General features: G+C 41.5%; 1 protein-coding gene across 1 annotated transcript in view; it reads right to left on the minus strand.

Annotated features, from left to right (window-relative positions):
* LOC109918776 (polyhomeotic-like protein 3) overlaps positions 1 to 19,139 on the minus strand; it is a 112,134-nt gene extending 92,995 nt beyond the window's left edge. The window contains exon 1 of the mRNA XM_048604525.1: positions 18,991 to 19,139. The gene's annotated coding sequence lies outside the window, so the exon portion shown is untranslated. The remainder of the gene's footprint in view (positions 1 to 18,990) is intronic.
* Positions 19,140 to 19,397: the final 258 nt, after the last annotated feature.

The following is a 19,397-nucleotide window of genomic DNA, read 5'->3' on the forward strand; positions in this document are numbered from 1 at the left end:
CCTATTCCAGAAAGATTAATCAAATTACTCAAAATTTCTCTGTGTCTGGAGGTTAGATTGAAGTCAGCAACAACTTTAGAGGTGGGGGAAGAGAAAAAGAGAGCAACTAGCACTGCTTCACAATTTTGTGAAACAAATTCAAAATCAAATAGCTGAGCAATGTCTTGGAAGCTTAAATGGGACAAGTCAAACAAAATAAGAAGTTTTGACTTTAAAAAACATGCAAAAATCTATCTTCTGCATTCAATTTACTTCTCAGTTTTCAAACTATCCTCTGCATGGAAAGTATTCTGGCTAATGGCCACATGCTTTTGAGGGTTCAGAATGATGAGGCAATCATGGGCACTGGGTCCACTGTCTAAACTGAGCCAGGTAATGATTGATTATTACCAGTGTAATGTGGTCTCAAATCTCTCTCACTAGGCTGGTGACAGGGGAGGTCTTGGGTCAAAAAGGGGAGAAATAAATAAGTCAGGGTTCCTTCCATCTTGTCCAATGTTTTCCTACATTAGAATCCTGTCAGCTATGACCCACCTGGCAGCTGTCACATCTCTTGAAGATGGTGAGCTCGAGATCACCACAGGGACTGGAGTACAAAATCTAAATAAGTGCTCCAATGCTGAGGGAGCGCTCGCTTGTTAGAGGTACTGTCTTTTGAATGGATTATGTCATCTTATGTGACAGGAAAAGCTCCTACTAAACTGTTTTGAAGAAGAGCTGGAGCATTCTTCTCAGTTCTTCCTAAGTGTACATAAATGCAACCAACACAATAAAACAGATTTTCTGGTTATTGTGGGATTTTCTATAATTTATTAAAAATAACAAATTAACAAATCAACAAGTTCTTTAATTTGTGGAATAGACGATTGATATTATTTTAAAAAGTAATAGGCAAAAGAATTAGGGAACAGCAGAGCTTTTTTTAAACAGAGTTAATTGTTCTTGATACATAAGCTGAAGGGTTTAATGTTCATGTTGCGTATGTTCCATCTACTCTACTGATTTCACACAATCAGTGGTTGGAGATAAGGAGATCTACTCTAGCTGCCAAGGATGTAGACATATCTGTACCAGTTTTCTTCTGCATTCGTAAATATACCTGATCAAATGTAGTTGTATTATTGCTGTAATGCAATAAACCTCTGTTAAAAATTGCCTCTTTTGTACATAATCTACAGTGGTGTATCCTCTATCATTGTTTACTAGATAGGCCCAAGCGGTAGCAATCAACCATTGCCCAATACAGTATACTGTTAGAGATGGAAAATATTTTAAGATACCAGCAATGGTCAGCTGAAAAAGTACTACATTGTTAGAGCAGTGATTGACAGACTCGCTGCTATAGACCTGCTGGTTCCTTTTAATCAGGAAACTGGAGTAATTCTGGATGATTATCCATTTAGGGTGAACTGACATGTTCCCTTTTTGCAATGAGTATTGCTGAGTTTTCTGAAGTGAAGCTCTGGAGCTTAAAGAAGCCTCAGTCCCCGTCTTTGGAGAAAGCAAAAGAGAAATGTGGTAAGAATAGGAGGTGGAGTAGTCAGGGGGATAGATATTGTTCTCTGCAACTGTAACCAGAAATTTGTGTTGACTGCCTGATGCCAGGGTTAAGGCACCTCACCATGTGGAAACCAGTGACATAGATAGAACCAGAAATGATGGTCTGCTCAGAGAATTTGGAAAACAAGGATCCTAATTAAAATGCAAAAGAACAAAGATAACCATCTCTAGATTGTAGTCTAAGCCATGTGTCAATTGGTAATGGAGCAAGCACATTAGAGAATTAACTGCATGTCTGAAAGTGTGTTATGGGAAAAGGAATTTTGACTCATGGCAATCTAGCATCAGTTCTCAAGAAAGAGCTATTCTGTTGGGATCGATCACATTTAAGTTAGGCCAGGACCAGTGACCAACAGTATAATTACAGTTGTAGGCAGAGTGGGGCAAGCGTTTGGATGAAGGGAGATTCAGGAATCCAAACAGAATGGTCAAGGTATTGGCACACTATAGCAATGTGGCAATGCAAAGAGAAGGACAGAGATTTCAACAAAAATTGCATGTGAGTGAATAAGGTCATTGCAGGGAACAGAAATAATAAAAATGAAATTAAAGATTCTTTATCCTACATGAATCATCTGTTAAAAGATGGGCGAGCTAGTAGCACAAATAGAGGTATATGATTTAGATCTAATCATCATTACAGAGACATGGTGCAACCATGATAATCAAGGATGGAGAATAAATATTACAGAGCACACAATATTTAAGAAAGATAGACACGATGGCAACAGTGGAGTAACACTGAGAGCAAAATACATCAGTTAGAAAAGATCTAATCTCAGAAAGTCATTAAAAATGGATGAAATTAGAAACAGCAAGAGTCTGAAGACACTGGCTTGTGTAATTTTCACCCCCCGAAAAGTGGTTACACAGTTGGATTGAACATCGAACGAAGAAATTGCTGGAACTTGTAACAAAGCCAAGGTGACAACTGTGGAACACGTTAATCTTCATATGGACTGGGGCAATCAAATTACCAATAGTGATCTAGAAGATGAGTTTGTTGAATGTTGTTGTGATAGTTTCTTGGAACACTACAAATAGACATGACGAGGGATGAAGCTGTCTTAGGTCTGGTAATGTGTAGTGAAACAGGATTAATGAGTAATATTAGAGTAAAAGTGACATACTTCAATCACGTACATTAATTTTAAACTTGAATTAAGCCAATTTCATTGTCATGAGCAGAGAACTAGCTAAGGTTGATTGGGTAAATCAATTGAAAGAGACGATAATAAACAAGCAGTAGAAAACATTTTAGGAAGTAATTCAAAAATGTAAAACAAAATACATTCCACTGAAAAGCATAGACACTTCATACAAAAAGGGATACTAAAACAGGAAACTACAGGCCAGTTAATTTAACATCTATCAAAAGGGAAGATGTTAAGGCAGGACACTGAAAAGCTCAAGGTAATCAGGCAGAGTAAACATGATTTTTGTATTAATCTTGAGGATTCGTGATTACAGTTACCTAATATAGGCAGTCGACAATTTGTAGCAATTTTCTGATAGTTTATTGAGTTTTAGAAGCAGAAATTAAGATACGATACACGTGTTAATTAAACAAAGAAACAAGACAACTGTGTCCAATGAGAACACTTCACCAATCCCATACCATTCTGTAGGATTTAGGAGTAGGAGTGACAGTTTGGAGTGTTTGGGTCGATGTCACACAGGTTTTGACAGCAGTCTTTGGTAGTTACCAGTCTTTGTTCTTCCCTTGGATGAAATAGAAGGACCCCTGGTCCTTTCCCAATAAGTCGGGTGGCTCGTTCCCCTGGATCCTCCCGTTCTCTCTTCCCTCATCCTTTTCAACATCTTTATTTAAGGGACTGGCAATCAATGCTGTGCCTAAGTACCTGTCTAAAACCTCTGAGCCAATGACCATGAGCAGTCACTTATGATATCAGAATGACCATTGAACATCCCTTTGTCGACCTCCTTTTGAAGGTCAGATTTCATTCCTTCCAAGAACAAAGACTTCATATTTTCCAAAACACTACATTTATGATAGGGTGAGAGATAGTAGGAACTGCTGATGCTGGAGAATGTGATATAACAAGGTGTAGAGCTGGATGAACACAGCAGGCCAAGCAGCATCAGAGGAGCAGAAAAGCTGACGTTTCGCGTCTAGACCCTTCTTCAGATCCTTTTATGATAGGGTAGTGTGTTGCCCGATAAATCTTTCATTTATTTTTGTAGAAGGCTACTTACAACTGTAACAATTCAAAGAGGTGAGGTTGTTGACTTGCTCGCCAAGCTGGCTTGTTCTCATTCAGACATTTCATCACTATGCTAGGTGACATCATCTGATGACATGGTTCTCCACCCATAATGCAATCAACAAACATTTAGAATTGGACCCCATGGTTCTCCACCCATAATGCAATCAACAAACATTTAGAATTGGACCCCATATACAAACCCATACAGATCAAAACTGGAAATTACACTACTCACCATAATGGCCAGCTCGGCAAGCAAGTCAACAACCTCACCCACAACCTGAGCTACAGATCTTTGCCAAAACTTTAAGTTCAATGAGGTCTCATGCTACACAGGAAACACCAAATATAGAATACTAAAAGAACTCAGTTTTAAAGGGAACCCAATTCATAAAACGTGTGAAAAGTAAGCTGTTTTTGACCATTTTATTGGAGTTCTTCGAGAAAGTAACATGCGCTTTACATAAAGGGGGACTGGTAGAAGGTAATAGAAAGATAGAAACACAGATGATAGGAGCAGGAGGAGGCCATTTGGCCCTTCGAGCCTGCTCTGCCATTCTTCACGATCACGGCTGATCATCCAACTCAATAACCTAATCCTGCTTTCTCCCTACAACCTTTGATCTCCATTCACCTCAAGTGCTGTATCTAGTCGCCTCTTGAATACATTCAATGTTTCGGCAACAACTACCTTCAGTGGTAATGAATTCCACAGGATCACCACTCTTTGGGTGAAGTCTCCTCATCTCCATCCTAAATCATCGACCCGTGAATCCTCATACTGTGACCCCTGGTTCTGGATACACTCACCATCGGGAACATCCTCCCTGCATCTACCCTGTCCAGTCCTGTTAGAATTTTACAAGTCTCTATGAGATCCCCCCTCATTCATCTGAATTCTAGCGAAAACAATCCCAATCTAGTCAATCTCTCCTCATACATTAGCCATGCCATCCCCAGAATCAGCCTAGTAAACCTTTGCTGCACTCCCTAGAGAGCAAGAGCTGCCTTCCTCAGAAAAGGAGACCAAAACTGTACATAATATTTTAGGTGCGGTCTCACCAAGGCCCTGTACGACTGCAACAACACATCCCTGCTCCTGTATTCGAAACCTCTCGCAATGAATGCCAACATACCATTTGCCATCTTTACTGCCTGCTGGACCTGCATACTTACCTTCAGTGACTGGTGCACAAGGACGCCCAAGTCCCAGTGTACCCTCCCCTCTCCCAATTTACACCCATTCAGGTAGTAATCTGCATTCTTGTTTTTGCTTCCGAAGTGAATAACCTCACATATGGTAAGTTGTCACATTAAAAGTTGTTATAGAAAATAAAGCTCATGATGTAGGTAGGAGTTGACATATTAACGTGGATAGAATTGTGGCTAACTAACAGGAAGCAGAGAGTAGTTAATAAACTGGTAACTTTCCCATTAGCAAGATATAACAAGTGATGTGCTAAAAGGATCAGCGCTTGGACCTCAAAATTTTACTTGAATAAAGAGACCAAAAATATGAGATAGAATCTTTTAAGGGAAAAGAATAATACAATAAAAAGAGTCACCAGTATGAATCTAATATTTAAGACCTTACTTTTATTTAAAAGACCTGCTATAGGAAGGATCTTGTGATACTTCAAAGGGTTCAGAAAAGATTCACAAAGATGTTGCCAGGGATGGAGGGTTTGAGCTAATAGGGAGAGGCTGGATAGGCTGAGGCTATTTTCCCTGGAGTGTCGAAGGCACTCAGCGACCTTACAGAGGTTTATAAGATCATGAGGAGCATGGATAGGGTGAATAGGCAAAGAATTTTCCCTACAGTGGGGGAGCCCAAAACTAGACGGCATAGTTTTAAGGTGAGAGGGAAAAGATTTATAACAGACCTAAGGGGCAAAGTTTTCACACAGAGGGTGGTGGCTTGTATGGAATGAACTGCCAGAGGAAGTGGTGGAGGCTGGTACAATTACAACACTTAAAAGGCAGCTGGATGGGTACATGAATAGGAAGGGTTTACAGGGATATGGGCCAAATGCTGGCAAATGGGACTAGATTAATTTAGGATATCTGGTCAGCATGGATGAGTTGGACTGAAGGGTCTGTTTCTATGCGGTACAGCTCTATGACGAGAAACATTCACCAATCCTACCAATAAGCTTCTTTTCCTGTACTCACTATAGTTTGTGAAATAACTCCACAGTTGGTTTCACTGTAGGTAGGCCTCTCGATCTGTACCTTTTATCCTCTCCCACTTACCGCTCACACTGGAAAGTTTATTTTTTGCAGTAAACCTTACTTTAAAATGCCACTATCCCCCTTTGCACCAAATTTCCAACAGTGTAGTCAATAACCCACTCAGTTTTCATCTCACTCTGCTGTAGCTGTATTCATGCTGATCTTTACAAAGGCACATTCCAGAGGAGATGTGTGACAGTCTATAGTACCCCACAGCTGCTTTGAGGGCAGTGTGTGGTGGTGCAGACCAACTGGGTGTACATGAAGGACATCACAGGTAACGCCCTTCTCACCACTAGCCAAGCAATGTCTTGGTGCTTGTTGGAAAGTTCTGGTAATGAGGCATTCTGCCAAATGACTTTGACAGTCTGCTCAGGGAACCACATGACAGGATCCACCCTCTCAGTTTCCTGCAGGATCTCCAGGATGCTACGTGCTGACCAATTCCTGTTGGACTTGAGGTCAAAGGTGTTTTTCTTTGCAAAGTTCTCCATGGAGTATAGATGATACGGAACAGTCCAAATACTTGGGAGTATTCCGCAGCAAAATGAGGCCAGTCCCATCCTTTGCAACACCAGGGACAGTAGAACATCAGTACTGGGAACACACTAAAGCTTAGGGCAGCTGCCACCAAGGTGCAGTGGGTAATGACCACCGTCAGGGGTTTTACTGTTGAAGTTAAATGGGGGTCCATTCATTTACTGGACCCTCCTAGTGCCTCATGCATGTAAATATAATCCTGTATGTGTAAGAGATGTCTTTGATTTGTTTGGATAGAGTCAAACTCCAATGTTTGTTTGTTTCCTTGAAATGCTACTGTACAGAACCAAACTGCATTTGTGACTATGTACATATACGAAGATATGTTTTATGAATAATACATATTTTTGAAAGAGAAAGAAAAGTTGTGTTCACACTGACCTCAGTTATTGAGCCCACCTGGTGTCTCAAACATATGTAAATAGTATCTTGCATAAATAAAAAATGCCTTGGGTTTTTTGGAACAGTCAGGAGAGTCAAATTCCAATGTTTATTTCTTCTCAATATGGTAAGACTGTATAGAATCAAACTGTTCTAGTGACTATATATGCATAACAAAGATTTTTATGAATAAAATATACTTTTGAAATTCAAAAAAGGCTGTGTTCACACTGACCATGTTCCTTACTACTCCTCTTACTCGAAAGGCAATCGAATTGAAATATGATTCTTAAGGGTTTGATAGGATACACACTGAGAGTTTGTTTCCACTGCCACAGAATCTAAAACATGGGGACACAGTCTGACGATAGTGGGTCAATCACTTAGGACTGAGGTGAGGAGAAATTATTTCACGTTAACAGTTGTGAATCTACGGAATTCTTTACTGCAGAAGGTTGTGGATGCTGCATTGTTGAATACATTCAAGGCTAGGATAGACAAATGTCTGGTCTCTCGGGAAATTAAGGGATACAGGGAGTGATCAGGAAGGTGGAATCAAAGCTCAAGGTCAACACTAATGGCAGAATAGGCTCAATGGGCCATCTGGTCTACTCCTGCTCCCAGTTCTTGTGTTTTTGTGTTCTTATGCATTAAGATGTTATTACTGTCAAAAGTCACTACGATTTAGTGCTTAAATTTGATACATGTTTACAAATGACCCTCAGCAAAAATATTATTTTAAAATAAATATCCCAACAGTCAAGGGTTAAGCAAAATGCCCATTGATCTAATGCTTGCAGATTTATAGTAATTATATCCAATTTAATCTCACAAACATGTTTGCACTTGATTTCCTACAGATTTGACAGCAAATTAATTAAATGCTGAAAAAAACATGCTTTGTTAATCTTCTCAATACTGAATTTTGCTATCTAGTTGTTCAAAGTTAAGATTACTTTTTTTTCCACCCTCTCCCACCACGTGTCTTATTACTTGCAGGCACCACTCCTTCATGTACAAACCATTGAACTCTGAAACCAAACACAAAGATGGCTACTTTTATTTGTACTTCTTTCCAACTTGCTTTCACCAAGTCCATATCAGTCCCACTAACATTGGGAACTTAGCTCACCAAGAACCTCAAATGCAACATACACCGATACATACGTGATGTAAAACACAGCTTTTCCCACTCACTTTCAGCTTGAGGAAAATTTGTACACACTGCCAGTAACTAATTAGCATAGTGCTTTAGAACGCTCACAACCTAGAATGTCAACCGGAGCAAAAATAATCCTTGGATTGCACCCAACTGGCAAGCTGCCAACCAACAACAGAAAAGCTGTAGGATCTAAGTGAACAATTGGCAATATAAAGAATGGTAGCACAGGTTCTACCAAATTTCATAGATCCACCATCAAAGCAATCATTTTTGAAGTGGTTACACTGAATCTCAGGTACAGAATCTAATTTTTAGGTAGACCTGGAATATGCGCTCCAAGTTTTTGTTTATCTTGTGACACTTGATTTGGTGCATTATCTCTTAGTCACTTTGCACATCTGCATATTACTGAACATATCCAATAAGCATTTAAATAAAAACTGAAAGAACTGCGGATGACGTAAATCAGGAGCAAAAATAAAGTTGCTGGAAAAGCTCAGCAGGTCTGGCAGCATCTATGAAGGAAAAAACAGAGTTAACATTTCGGATCCGGATTACTGGACCTAAAACGTTAACTCTGTTTTTTCCTTCACAGATGCTGCCAGACCTGCTGAGCTTTTCCAGCAACTTTGTTTTTGTTCCAATAAGCATTTGCCTTCTAGAAGCTCTACCTTCTGTTGTCATGATTTCTGGTCATGCTTTAGTGTCAACATTTCCAATTTTCTAGAATAAAATCCATTCATCAACCAGTGATTTTTTGTTTTTAGAAAGATGTTATTTGATAATTCATCACTGTTATTTGTGGGACCTAATGTACAATTTTGGTATTGCATGTCCCCACACTAAAAAGGTGGCTACAGAGAAAAACGTTCTCTATTAACTGCGCAGCACTCTACAGTCAAAAAGTCCTCAATGTAAATCAGATGTTATTTTCCTTCTACTGTAAATCACAGTAATAGAAATGTCAACATTTCTCAAACAATTTTATCATCCCAATTATCACAATGTATTTGGAGCCTCAAGAAACTGGGTGGCTCTGTCAAAGCCACTGAAGTTTTCTCACAGCTTATGTATGTAACCCTCTTTTCTTTGTGAATTGACCATGACCAATGCAATAGGCATTTGGTTTGTGTCCACTAATAATTTGCAATTATATAGCACAAACAATAGTGCAAAAGTGATATAAATGATGTGTATTCCGTATTCGCCTAAGGATAAACATTGACTAGAACACTGGTGAAATCTAACTTGTCGTTGTTAAAACATTACCATAATAACATTAGTTTTAAATTAATTTCATGATTACCCCATTGCCATGGTCTAATCTGAAGTAGTGTTTTAAATTTGATACTTTTTACCATTACAGTTTTTCATCATAACTCCTTAATCCAAGCACCCTGTCCAGACTTCAACATATGTCCTGTGTCTCAGCTACCAGAAATGGACATAAATGGGTTCATATTGAAAAGAGCCCTTTTACAACCTCAGAACATCCCTTTAAGACCATAAGATACAGAAGCATATTTAGGCCATTTGGCCTATTGGATCTGCTCCACTATTTGATCATACTGATATGTTTCTCAACACCATTATCCTGCTTTCTCCTTGTAATGCTCTATCCTCTTTCCAATCAAGGACCTATCAATTATTCTCTTAAGTACACCCATCGATTTTGTCTTCACAGCTTTCTGCAGCAATGAGTTCCACAGAATCACCAACCTCTGGCTGAAGAAATTTCTCACCTCAGTTTCAAAGGGTCATCTCTTCACTCTGATGCTCTGCTCTTAGGTCCTAGTCTCTCCTACTAGTAGAAACATCCTTTCCATATCCACTACAATTAGGCCTCTCAGTATTCTCTAAGTTTCAATCACATCCTCCCTCATCCTTCTATATCAAGTACAGACCCAGAGCCTTCAAGCACTTCTCATGACAATGCCAGCACATCCTTCCTTAGGTACAGTGCCCAAAGCTGCTCAAAATATTCTAAATGTGGTCTGACCAGAGCCTTACACAGCCTCACCAGTACATCTCTGCTCTTGTATTCTGGCCCTCTCAAAACGAATGCTAAAATTGCATTTGTCTTCCTAACTGCCAACTGCATGTTAACCTAATGAGACTCCTGAACTCGGACTCCTAAATCACTTTGTGTTTCAGATTTCCAAAGCTTTTCCCCAGTTGGAAATGGAGAAAGTCTCCATCTCTATTCTACCCTACCAAAGTGCATAACCTCAACTTTCCCATATTATATTCCATCTGCCACTTCTGTGTCCGCTCCTAGCCTGTCCAAGTCATTCTGCAGCCTCCCTGATTCCTCAATATGACCTGTCCTATTTATGTATCAGCTGAAACTTAGCAACAATGTCGAGTTCCTTCGTCCAGATTGTTAAGTAGAACGTGAATAGCTGTAGTCCCAACACTGACTCCTGCAGAACTCCACTACTCACTGGCTGCAATCCTAAAAAAGACCCCTTTATTCCCACACTGTGCGTTCTGCCATTCATCCAATTCTCTATCCATGCCATAACCTTGCACCTACCAGCATGAGCACTTATCTTATTTGGCAGCTTCCTTGTTAAAAGCCTTCTTGAAATCCAAACAGATCACATCTATGGGCTCTCCTTTATCTAACTTGCTCGTTACCTCCTTAAATAATTCTGGCAGATTTATCAGGTATGACTTCCCCTTGACAAAGCCATGCTGACTCAGCCCTATTTTACCATGCACTTCCAAGTATGGCACAATCTCATCCTTAATGATAGACTAAAATTTTACCAACAACTGAGATGCAGCGAACCGGCCTGTCTTTTGTCTCCCTCCCTTCTTAAACCAGGTTGTTACATTAGCCATTTTCCATACATCTGGGACTCTCTCTGAGTGCTGAAAGATCGCCACCAATGCCTTTGCAATCTCCTCAGCCACCTCCTTCAGACCTCTGGTTTGGACATTTGGTTCAGGGACTTATCCACCTTCAGACCTTTCAGCTTCCCCAGCACCTGAACAGAGTAGGTAATATTCTGAAAACATGGCTTGAATTCTATCACGGCAAATGTCAGAATTTGAATTCAATGAAAAATCTGAAGTTCCACAAAATCATTGTCAATTGTCAGGAAAACACTCTATGGAAGCAAAGTCTGTCCTCACCTGGTCTGGCCTACATTTGACTCCAGACCTACAGCTATGTGATTGACTCTTAACAACCCAATAGGCAATTAGGGATGGGCAATAAATGCTGGCCTAGCCAGCATCACCCACATTCCTGCGAACTTTAAAAATGTACTTCAAAGTGTAGTTATTGTTATAAATGGGATATTATGAAAGTGTGATCTCAATATTAATTGTATTTTGTTTGTATTCAATTGTATGCAGGTAGTGGGCATTAATTGGAGTTTCAATTGAGCACAAAGGGACAAGCCCTCCGGTAGTCAGTGGTAGTGTCCCTACCCCTGGAATTGGAGGCCCTCGTTCAATTCCCACCTGCTCCAGCGAAGAATAACATCTCTGAACAGATTCATTCGAAAAATAGGCTAAGTTAAATAAAACATACAAATGGTCATGCCCTTAGGAGCTGATGTGCATTTTCCAACCCCATATCAACATCCTAACTCAAATTTTAAGTTTAAATTGCATGCTTGAATTTTATTACAGCACCCCTTTAACTTGAGTTAATTTATATTAAACAAGAGAGTAAAGGGATGTGGTCAAGTTAAGAAGTGCTTTTAACGTAAATAAACATAAGACTGAAAACAGGTGAAATCCAATACTATCCTTCACCGCATGGCTTTCCGGAGTATAACAACAACAACATTTTTACTGTTTAAGCTATGCAATTAATAGCCTCAGGTCAGACGCATTCATAGTATCAGTCCAGAGACTTTGAGATCATTATCCAGACTAACACTTAAGTGTAGTACTGAAGGATTGCTATACCGTCATAGGTGTGTTTCAAATGAAACTTAAATTGAGATCACATTTTACCCTTCAAATGAACACAAAAGATCCCATGAAAATGAATTATCCTAGCCAGTATTGTTTCCTCAACTAACACCATCAGAAAACAGAGTATGTGGTCATCCATTAATTTTCTGGGACCTTCCTATGTACTAATTTGGTGCCTCGTCACTGATTTAACAGTGCTTTTGGATCAATATTAGAAACTGCCTTAGAAGAGTTAGAAAATTACTCCCAGTGTCATGGTCACTGTTTGTCCCTTAAACAAGATCACTAAACTGGATCATCTGGTCATTATCAGTTTACTGTTTTTGGGAGCCTTTTTTTTGGGCCCAAGAATAAGACGCACCCAAGTCAAACTGTTGCAGCAGAGCCACAAGACTGGCACCTACCCAGTAATACGGAAAATTGCCCAGTTTTATCTTGTCCCCAAAGAGAAGAGACAAATCCAACACAGACAATTACCACCCCAGAAGTCTGCTTTCTATCCACAGCAACTGATGGAACAGGCCATCAAAAATACTATCACACAGCACTTGTTTTGCAAAACCTGATCACTGAAACTCACAGAAGTGCCCAGCAACAGCCAGTTCTAACAAGATAGAATCCAACCATCTCTCCTTGACACTCAATGGCATTACCATTACTGAAACCTTCATCAACTTCTCGATTACCACTGACTAGAAACTGAAATGGGCCAGCCATATAAATAGCACGACTAAAACAGCAAATCAGAAGCTGGGATCTTCATGGAAAGAACTCACCTCCTGTCTCCCCACTGCCTGTCCACTATCTAAAAAAGACTAGTCAAGGGTGTGATGGCATATTCTCCACTTGCCAGTACACTCAACACTCAAGAAGCTCTACACCATCCAGAATAAAGCAGCCCAGCTTGATCAACATCCCGTCCACCAACTTCAATATTCCATCCACCCGTCACTGACATGCAGCAGCAGCAGAATGTACCAACTGCAATATGCACTCGAGTCACTCTTTTGAAAAGGCTCTTTTGACAAATTTTCCAGACTGACAACCTCTAAAGTTCTCTAAAGCAGACCACAGGGTTGCACTCTTATTAGTGAGAGACAGCTAGTGGTTGTTTAACCTCACACCTCAGTGAGGGGAGACGTTGAGAAGGGAAGTCCTTTATGGTAACCTCGGCTAATGCCAAATTTAAACCCAAGCCGATGGCATCATTCTGTGTCATCCAGTCATCCAGCCATCCAGCTAACTGACCTCCCTCAACCACAACCCTTGCCCATGACCTCTACCACCAGGATGGTAAGGGCAGTACATGCAGGGGAACACTACCGCCTGCAAGTTCCCTTCCAAGCACACAGCATCCTGACTTGGAACTATATTGCCATTCCTTCGGTGTTCTGTTTCAAAATCCTGAAACTCCTTTCCAACTACGGGTCTCCCTAGCCATCCCAACCACAGACTGCAACACTTCAAGAAGGCAGCTCTCACCATCACTTTTTTAAGGACAGTTACTGTGGGTAATAATTGCTGGCCTAGCCAGCGAACCCCATATCGTGTGACTGAATGTTTAAAAGGATGCTATATAAATGTAAGACTGTTTTATTTGTTTACAGAAAAACAGAAAATAAATCATTAAACACCGTAATTGGAACATTAATTAGTGATCATAATGAAAACATGCACAACAAAAATATAAGATAACAAGGTGTAGAGCTGGATGAACACAGCAGGCCAAGCAGTATCAGAGGAGCAGGAAAACTGACGTTTCGGGTCGAGACTCATATAATTAGTGATTCGAAACAAAAACAGAAATTGCTGGAAAATCTCAGCAGGTCGAGCAGCATCTGCGGATAGAAATCAGAGTCAACATTTTGGGTCCTGTGACCCTTCTTCAGAATTTTTTTTATTAATGAATGGAAGATGTCTAATGTTGTAATTAATTTTTTAAAACAAAATTGTGATTTGGTACAAATTTTTTTTCATTTCATTTATGTAGTATTTGATATTATAGCAGGACTAAGTTAAGCTTAAAAGTAAAAATGGCAGGAGATCCCAGACCCGTGTTATGCTCATCTGGCTCAATGTGGGAGCTCAGGGACGCGGCTGATGTCCCTGACTCCTACACATGCAGGAAGTGTGTCCAGCTGCAGCTCTTGTTAGACCGCATGACGGCTCTGGAGATGCGGATGGACTCACTTTGGAGCATCGACGATGCTGAGGAAGTCGTGGATAGCACGTTCAGCAAATTGGTCACACCGCAGATTAGGATCGCTGAGGGAGAAAGGGAATGGGTGACCAAAAGGCAGAAAGAAAGGAGGGCAGTGCAGGCACCTCTGCGGTCATCTCCCTCCAAAACAGGTATACCGTTTTGGATACTGTTGGGGGAGATAGCTCACCAGGGGAAGGCAGCAGTAGCCAGGTTCATGGCACCGTGGCTGGCTCTGCTGTACAGAAGGGCGGGAAAAAGAGTGCAAGGGCTATAGTCATAGGGGATTTGATTGTAAGGGGAGTAGATAGGCGGTTCTGTGGCCGAAAATGAGACTCCCGAATGGTATGTTGCCTCCCAGGTGCACGGGTCAGGGATGTCTCAGATTGACTGCAGGACATTCTGAAGGGGGAGGGTGAACAGCCAGCTATCGTGGTGCATATAGGCACCAATGATATAGGTAAAAAACGGGATGAGGTCCTACAAGCTGAATTGAGGGAGTTAGGAGCCAAGTTAAAAAGTAGGACCTCAGAGGCAGTAATCTCAGGATTGCTACCAGTGCCACGTGCTATTCAGAGTAGAAGTGAAAGAATAGGCAGGATAAATGAGTGGCTTGAGAGATGGTGCAGGAGGGAAGGGTTCAGATTTTTGGGACATTAGGACCGGTTCTGGGGGAGGTGGGACTATTACAAATCGGACGGTCTACACCTGGGCAGGACTGGAACCAATGTCCTAGAGGGTGCTTTTGCTAACGCTGCTGGGGAGGGTTTAAACTAATGTGGCAGGGGGATGGGAACAAAATGCAGAGGTTAGTGGACAGTAAGGAGGTAGTAACTAAAGCCTGTAAGGAACTAGATAATGAAGTCAGTGTGACTAAGGGGAAGAGTAGGCAGAGAGCAGATGATGAACGCAGAGGGACAGGTGGTCTGAGGTGCATTTGTTTTAATGCGAGAAGTGTAGTAGGTAAGGCAGATGAACTTAGGGCTTGGATTAGTACCTGGGAGTATGATGTTATTGTTATTACTGAGACTTGGTTGAGGGAAGGGCAAGATTGGCAAGTAAATATCCCAGGATATAGATGCTTCAGGCGGGATAGAGAGGGTGGTAAAAGGAAGAGTTGCATTACTGGTCAAAGAGGATATCACAGCTGTGCTGAAGGAGGGCACTATGGAGAACTCCAGCAGTGAAGCAATATGGGCAGAGTTCAGAAATAGGAAGGGTGCGGTAACAATGTTGGGGCTGTACTACAGGCCTCCCAACAGCGAGTGTGAGATAGAGGCACAAATATGTCGACAGATTATGGAAAGATGGAGAAGCAACAGGGTGGTGGTGATGGGAGATTTTAATTTTCCCAAAATTGACTGGGATTCACTTAGTGTTAGGGGTTTAGATGGAGCAGAATTTGTAAGGAGCATCCAGGAGGGTTTTCTAGAGCAGTATGTAAGTAGTCCAACTCGGGAAGGGGCCATACTGGACCTGGTGTTGGGGAATGAGCCCGGGCAGGTGGTTGAAGTTTCAGTAGGGGATTACTTTGGGAAGTGATCACAATTCCGTAAGTTTTAGAATACTGATGGACAAAGACGAGAGTGATCCTAAAGGAAGAGTGCTGAACTGAGGGAAGGCCAACTATAGCAACGTTTGACAGGAGCTGGGGAATGTGGATTGGGAGCAGCTGTTTGAGGGTAAATCCATATTTGATATGTGGGAGGCTTTTAAAGATAGGTTGATTAGAATGCAGGACAGACATGTCCCTGTGAAAATGAGGGATAGAAAGGGCAAGATTAGGGAACCATGGATGACAGGTGAAATTGTGAGACTAGCAAAGAGGAAAAAGGAAGCATACATAAGGTCTAGGCGACTGAAAGCAGACAAAGCTTTGGAAGAATATCGGAAAAGTAGGACCAATCTGAAATGAGGAATTAAGAGGGCTAAAAGGGGTCATGAAATATCTTGAGCAAACAGGGTTAAGGAAAATCCCAAAGCCTTTTATTCATACATAAGGAGCAAGAGGGTAACTAGAGAAAGGGTTGGCCCACTTAAGGACAAAGGAGGGAAGTTATGCAAGGAGTCAGAGAAAATGAGTGAGATTCTTAATGAGTACTTTGCATCGGTATTCACTGAGGAGAGGGACATGACGGATGTTGAGGTTAGGGATAGATGTTTGATTACTCTAGGTCAAGTCGGCATAAGGGGGGTCTGGGGGGGGGGGGGGGAAGTGTTGGGTATTCTAAAAGGCATTAGGGTGGACAAGTCCCCAGGTCCAGATGGGATCTATCCCAGGTTACTGAGGGAAGCGAGAGAGGAAATAGCTGGGGCCTTAACAGATATCTTTGCAGCATCCTTGAGCACGGGTGAGGTCCCAGAGGACTGGAGAATTGCTAATGTTGTCCCCTTGTTTAAGAAGGGTAGCAAGGATAATCCAGGTAATTATAGACCGGTGAGCCTGACGTCAGTGGTGGGGAAGCTGCTGGAGAAGATACTGAGGGATAGGATCTATTTACATTTGGAAGAAAATGGGCTTATTAGTGATAGGCAGCATGGTTTTGTGCAGGGAAGGTCATGTCTTACCAACATGATAGAATTCTTTGAGGAAGTGACAAAGTTGATAGATGAGGGAAGGGCTGTGGATGTCATATATATGGACTTCAGTAAGGCATTTGATAAGGTTCCCCAGGGTAGGCTGATGGAGGAAGTGAAGTCGCATGGGGTCCAGGGTGTACTAGCTAGATGGATAGAGAACTGGCTGGGCAACAGGAGACAGAGAGTTGTAGTGGAAGGGAGTTTCTCAAAATGGAGAACTGTGACCAGTGGTGTTCCACAGGGATCCATGTTGGGACCACTGTTGTTTGTGATATACATAAATGATCTGAAGGAAGGTATGGATGGTCTGATTAGCAAGTTTGCAGATGACACTAAGATTGGTGGAGTAGCAGATAGTGAAGGAGACTGTCGGAGAATGCAGCAGAAGAAAGATAGATTGAAGAGTTGGGCGGAGAAATGGCAGATGGAGTTCAATCCAGGCAAATGCGAGGTGATGCATTTTGGAAGATCCAATTCAAGAGCGAACTATACGATAAATGGAAAGGCCCTGGGGAAAATTGACGCACAGAGAGATCTGGGTGTTCAGGTCCATTGTACCCTGAAGGTGGCAACGCAGGTCGATAGAGTGGTCAAGAAGGCATACGGCATGCTTTCATTCATCGGACGGGGTACTGAGTACAAGAGTTGGCAGGTCATGTTACAGTTGCATAGGACTTTGGTTCGACCACATTTGAAATACTGCGTACAGTTCTGGTCGCCACATTACCAAAAGGATGGGGATGCTTTGGAGAGGGTGCAGAGGAGGTTCACCAGGATGTTGCCTGGTATGGAGGGCGCTAGCTATGGAGAGAGGTTGAGTAGATTAGGATTATTTACAGTAGAAAGACGGAGGTTGAGGGGGGACCTGATTGAGGTCTACAAAATCATGAGAAGTATAGACAGGGTAGATAGCAAGAAGCTTTTTCCCAGAGTGGGGGACTCAATTACTAGGAGTCATGATTTCAAGGTGAGAGGCGAAAAGTTTAAGAGAGATATGCGTGGAAAGTTCTTTACGCAGAGGGTGGTGAGTGCCTGGAACGCGTTGCCAGCGGAGGTCGTAGAGGTGGGCACGATAGCGTCATCTGAGATGTATCTAGACAGATACATGAATGGGCAGGGAGCAGAGGGATACAGATCCTTGGAAAATAGGCGACAGGTTTAGATAGAGGATCTGGATCAGCGCAGGCTTGGAGGGCCGAAGGACCTGTTCCTGTGCTGTAATTTTCTTTGTTCTTTGAAATACTTATTAGGATTCCTCCCCCAAATCAACATTTTTGCCAATGGTTCATCAGAAAGCTCGGCCCCTTTAATAGAACGAACCAGCACCCTGGGACTACAACAACCAGAAACCATCGCAAGCTGTGCGCAAGCTCAGTAAACCCTGTCTATAGTAAAGACGTCACGTCTCGCATATATTTAGTAATGGCATTTCGCTTAACAGCACAAAAAAAATTTATAAAACTGAAAGCTTTTGAGCAGATAGGTGGAGTAAGATGCCATACATTTGAACAATACTCCATTCATTGTGGCACTTATGCTTTTACGAACATGTACATTACTACAGGAACATTGCTAAACAAAGCTGTCCTCACAGTTCTTACAGGCACTGTGTAAAATTAAAGGACAATTAACAATATTCAATTAAAATATACTTCCAAATTGCACAGTGAAATATCCAGTGAATTATAACTCCAGTCTGCAGCTTCCCCTAATTGCAGCGGGACTGCAAATTGCAACAAACGACAGTAAAACTTGTCAAAATATATCAATTTTCCTGACGTTTTGTTTTTAAAATTTTATTTCGACTGATTAATGCTTCTCGATTGGGTTTTTAGACGGTGGCAATCTTGATTCGAACGCAGCCATAAATACAGCCTTGCATTTCTGATACCCGCAATCTAAATATTCAGAACAATTTGAGTACATGCAATTTTCAGACCGAATTTGAGCAGAACTTGCTTAAAATTCCTTGCGAAATAGACACCGTAAAAATACTGCAATTATGAGCAAAAAAAATGTTGTTAGCATAATTAATCAATGTAATTATTACTCGTGTTGTATTAATTGGTACGTGAAGCGTAGCAGTTGGGGGGGGAGGGGGTGGCATCTCTGCAGTGAGGTGAAGATGATTTTTATGCATCATATTTTGCGGGAAGGGTGCATGGACTTACCTGCATTGCACCGGTGTCACGGAGCTTGCATCTCTTTCTCTCGCCTATTTAACACAGGTTCTGATACAGGGTCAGAAATACAGTCACGTAATGCACTGCGCAGAGTCTGGTGCAAGCACAGAAGGGAGGGCGAAAGACACATCTAAACGAAAGTTGATTTTTTTTTTCTTTTTTTTATGAAAAGTAACGCACAGCACCACACAGAGCACAGGAGGGAGTAGAACAGGTCGAGTGGTGTAAAAGCTGAATAGATGTAAGAGCTCACCAGATTTATGATTATTTTTAATTTAAAGTTTTCCCAATTCTTTTCGTAAACTGAACAGGTCACATCTAGCCATCATTGTATGGTGCCTTCCCATCAAATGAGACAGTCATAACAAATTGCATTTTTACGACCCCTCCCCCAC

Source organism: Rhincodon typus, chromosome 13 (assembly GCF_021869965.1).
Source record: "Rhincodon typus isolate 14 chromosome 13, sRhiTyp1.1, whole genome shotgun sequence".
NCBI classification, from domain to species: Eukaryota; Metazoa; Chordata; class Chondrichthyes; order Orectolobiformes; family Rhincodontidae; genus Rhincodon; species Rhincodon typus.